The sequence below is a fragment of the Octodon degus genome, unplaced genomic scaffold, assembly GCF_000260255.1.
Source record: "Octodon degus isolate 3935 unplaced genomic scaffold, OctDeg1.0 scaffold00012, whole genome shotgun sequence".
Classification (NCBI taxonomy): domain Eukaryota; kingdom Metazoa; phylum Chordata; class Mammalia; order Rodentia; family Octodontidae; genus Octodon; species Octodon degus.
This window is the reverse complement of record NW_004524588.1, coordinates 2004324-2009264: the sequence shown is the minus strand read 5'-3', so window position 1 is coordinate 2009264 and position 4941 is coordinate 2004324. Positions and strand designations below refer to the sequence as shown.

The window sequence follows — 4941 nt, the reverse complement described above, 5'->3', positions numbered from 1 at the left end:
CTAAAAAATAACTTTTAGGGGCCAGGGAGATGGCTCAAAAGAATAAGGGTTTGTCTGGCAAGAGCAAGGGCCTGAGTTCAATCCCCGGTTCCGAAAAAAAAAAAAAAAAAAAAAGCACAAACAAAAACAATAAAACAACTTTAAATAGTTTTGAAAAATACTATCCAAGACCAGGCATGGCAGTACATGCCTACAATCCCAGCACTCAGGAGACTGGGGGCCGAGGCAGGAGAATTGCTGTAAAGCTTAAAAACCAGAAAAACTGACTCATCTGAGTCTAGACATAGTGACAGATGGAAGATTTGGACTCAGGCATCATAACAAATGTTATGTTCTCTAAGCAAAAGTCGAATAATTGTCTTACCTGAAGACTGGGCTTTTGTGGATTTAATATATTTGTAAGTAAAATTGCGAAAGATAATCACATGTTCATCACTATGTGTGACCTTAACAGCTAGGGGGAAGCATACTGGTTTCCTTTCTTGCTTTACATCAAGATAAGCACTGGATTTGATGAGCTGTCAGTGCACACATTCTTTCTTCTTCTTTTCAATGCTGGGGGTGGAGCCAAGGGCCTTGTATATGCAAGGTGAGTGTTCTACCCCTCGGCCATGTCCCCAGACCCTATGCTGTTTGTTAAAATTTCATTTTTATGTGGAAAATTTAAGATTGTCTGTCTATCTACCTATGCTTAGTTAGAAATAGCGACAATCTAGCTATTTTGTTTCTAGGTTAAATGGCTGGATAATTGATCTTCTTTCATATTCCTGAAACATTTTGAAAAATAAGCACTGGAGCATGTTGAGAGGATTTGCACCTGACATTGGAGAACTGTTTGGTGGAATCTCTGGTTTTATGAGTCCATTGGATTTACCTTGGAAAACAGTTTGGATTTCCCTTTCTTTTTTCCAAAAATTAAAATTTTCCCCTTTTTTCACATAGTATTTTACAACAATTTTAGGAAGGTGTGGCATAGTGAAGTATATCAGAATAAGAGATGATAGGTCTGGGTCCTGAGCTTACTTGTCACCTAACTTATTATTATGGGATGGGGGAAAGCTGCTTCTGTGACTTCCTTGGGTCTTAATTTTTCATTTGAAAATCAAGGAAGTGCCTATTCTCTTTGTTCTTCAGAGCTTGCTCTCTGTGGTTCCTTATTATTTTCTGATTCCCAGGATTTGAATTCACTGTCATGTCTTCTGAAGAAGGGAAGCTCTTCATCCTGGGCTCAATTTGAATACAGACAAGCAGGTACTGGAAGACCACTTTAGCAGCTTTGGGCCTATTTCTGAGGTGGTTGTTGTCAAGGACCAGGAAACTCAGCAATCCCAGGGTTTTGGCTTTATCACCTTTACCAATTGAGAGCATGCTTCAGAAGCCTTGAGAGGCATGAATCTGAGCCTCTGGATGGTCCCCAGATCCATGCAGGCAAATCTGCCCAGGGCACCAGAGGAGGGGTGCTTTTGGGGCCCATGGGCATAGTCACAGCTACTCTAGAGGTGGTGGGGACCAGGATTATGGGAGTGGCTGGCATGACAGGCAACCTGGAGGGTATGGCTATGGTTATGGGCGATGCAGAGACTATAGTGGCAGAAGCCAGGGAGGCTACGATCAATACTCAGGAGGGAATTACAGAGACAATTATGACAACTGAGAGGCTTGTAGACATGACATATACAAGGAATAACACTTCTCATCCAGGATCATCCTTCCAAATCGCCGTATAAAGATTTTTGAAGCAACCCTGAAACTTGTGTAGCATATTTCCTATTTTTTGAGCTTCCAAGGTATCTTGTTAAAGACCTTTTAGAAAGCTCTGTGTTATTTTAATTCCCCCCCCCCCATTTAAAGTCAAATTTCTGCGACATTTGTAGATTTATGGGGGTTTTTCCTTATAGAAGTTTTTAGTTTGGACTCTCAGGATCATTGCTTCTGGTGCACAAAAAAGTTGTGCCAGACTGATGTTTTTCTTTTAAATCATGTTTCTGGGGTTATTTTTAAAATAAGTACACAATTCTTAATCATGAGTAGAAAAATTTTTGAACGTACCTGTAAGTGGTCTACATCAAGAATATGATTACCTAGAGTGTGTGTGTGTGTGTGTGTGTGTGTGTGTGTGTGTGTTTAATTGAAGATCTGCCATAATGAGTATAAGAACGTCTTGAAAATGTTTGGAATGTCATTTTTTTCTTTTTTAATACTGGAAGAAAAAATATACTTCCATGTCTCATGTGTTTGGAACAGTGGCAGAAGCCAGGGTGGTTAAGATCGATACTCAGGAGGGAATTACAGAGACAATTATCACAACTGATGAAAAAGGCGAAACCTGAAAAAAAGGAAAAAGAAAAGAAAATCAAGGAAGTGGTTCTAGATTGCCATGATCAGTTGGTGCTTCCCAACCGTATGAAGGTTATGAGATCCTTTCCAAATGTGATAAAAACGATGGCGTTGAAAAAAATGCATGCATGGATAGAGAGATGACATTTTGGGGTACCATTTTGTGAAGTGTGTGGATTTTTCTCACTCTTTAATCATAGTTTCAAAACTCTGCTTTAAGAAACTTCCTGTTTATCACACAATTTGCCCGATTCTCTGCATTTCCTCTTTTGAACTTCCTAAGGAATTCCTACTTTTGCCTCCTTCCTTTCTGCCTTGCACTCTCCCTAAGATATCCTCCATCGTTCAAGGACTGCACAGGCTGGAAGGAAGCTTGATCACCCACGAGATCGGCATCTCATTTCCTTCTACCCTCAACCCTTTCTGCATCAGTACCTCTTATTTGTCAATTCATTTACTTTTGACAGTGGTTTACTTTGAACATTGGTGTGGGCAATGCAACCATGAAATCCATTTTCATGTAAGTGTTGTTTATTCTTTTATTCTACAGATCTTTGCTGAGCACTTCCCTGGACAAGGCAGAGTGCTCCGTGCCAAGGATATGACGGTAAACTAGATGGGCCCTGACCTTGCCTCAGGAGGGTTACATTCCGGCCAGCTGGAGAGACCAACAGAAAAGCAGCCTCCAAATAAATGAACGAACTTCCTCTCAGCTGAGATGTGTAGTGAGAGAAAGCACTGGAGCAGCTGAGGGGGAGAAGTACAAGACAAATCTTTTTTATAAATAACAATCAGTAAGGCTTTGTGAGAAGGTGACAAACTGTGGCTAAAAGATAAGAAGGTGTTAGCCACGCAAAAGGGGAAGAAAAAGAGTGACTGACATGCGCTAAGGTTCTGGGCATGGAAAGTTTGGGGAACTGAAAGAAGAACAATGAGCCCCGAGCTTAGTGAGTCAGAGATGGTGCAAGATGCCGTTGGACAGACTGCAGCAGCTAAATCCAGTAGGGCATTGTAGGACATGGGGAGGGATTTGACTGCGTTCTACAGGGAAGTGTGTCCTAGCAATTCCAAGTGGGGACTTTGAGGCCAGCGTGCCAGAGCTTGGGCCTCAGCCTCATTGCTATCTGTAGATACCCACCACTGGAGGTCTTGGAGGGTCTTTGGCTGTTTGGTCTGTTCCTGCTGTCAATGTGACACGCAGCTACGTCTGAACATTGACAGACTTCATGTGGACCAGCCTGATAGCACCTCGCCTTGAGCCCATGCTGTGCACCTGTCATCCTTTGTCCAGGTGCACTCCTGATGGCATAAAGACCTGCTTGTGGGCACACATGCAAGGAAGTTGAGCCCTATAGGCTGGAGAGAGAGAGAGAGAGAGAGAGAGAGAGAGAGAGAGAGAGAGAGAGACAGACAGACAGACAGACAGACAGACAGACAGAGACAGGGAGACAGAGAGATCATTTCTCTTTCACTCAGATGGAGGGTGCTGAGATAGACATCAGGTGGTAGTGGTGGTCAAGGGACTCAAGCAACCAATTGTACTTAATACCATGTGGTGGTTCACCTTGATGAGGTGCCACTTTGTACTGGTGTCTTTCCTCACTTCCCACGACCACACTCCCCAAGGAAGGCACCGGCCACCTGCATTCCCTGAGGCCTCAGGAACGAAAATGGCATGTCAGTACCTGGGTGTTTCCTTCTGGTACACATAACTTATGATGGCAGAGCACGCTTCTTAGGAGTAGGAGTGAATATTAAATAATATCAAGTCATTTTAGGTTGGTTCCTGATACATACTAGTGTGCTCATTTTATTCTTGTAATTTATTCTAAGTGAAAGAGGAGCCATTGAAAAACTTAAGAATATCATTGGCATTCTTTCCTGAAGGATTTTAGTTGTATGCCAGGAAATGAAGATGGAGAACAAATATGTACCTCAGACTATCACAGGATACCCCTGATCCTTGAACGTGAGACCTTTCTATTGAAAGGAGACACAACTCAAATGACGGTGGTATAGCATCAGGATCCAGTTCAGTTGCTCTTAGTAATCGAAGCCCATCATCACTCTGCATAAAGAGGTGTCCCAGTGTGAGGCCACTAGGTTTTCAGGCTCTGTTTACTCCTGTCGGGTTCTAAAAGGGAAGCGCTCTCTGCAAAGAGAGAGCTTCACCTTTCCTGGCATTTGCTGTGAGATTGAGCTGAGAGTTAATCTTTTGTCTCTTACTAAGAGTCTATAGAGGTGTTCATGCAGTATTGGCTTTACCTTGATTTATAACCCACTTATTCATTCATTTGCCCTCAGGTACTGCTCTTTCTTTTTTTTTCTTCCACTTGTACTCAAGCTTTTCCACCTTCGGAAGGGACATCAGATCTGTTTCGTCATCATGCCCGCCTATACTGCAGGCAGGAATACTAGTCTAGCAAGTGTCTCCTCATCTTCCTATTGAGACAGGGAAAGGTTACATAAGTGTGAAACTAGTGGGTTATATTTACCACCATGCAGGCCAGTTGCTCTCACTGTTAAACTCAAATTTATGGGGAGGATGAACAGTCCACCCGCATTAGTCCTTAGGTCTTTTGCCATAAGGTTTAAAGACAGTTT

The 4941-nt window shown here is 42.6% G+C and overlaps 1 pseudogene; it reads left to right on the top strand.

Moving 5' to 3' along the window:
* The first annotated feature begins 1192 nt into the window (after positions 1-1192).
* Positions 1193-1716, top strand: LOC105741463 (annotated as a pseudogene).
* The last annotated feature ends 3225 nt before the right edge of the window (positions 1717-4941 follow it).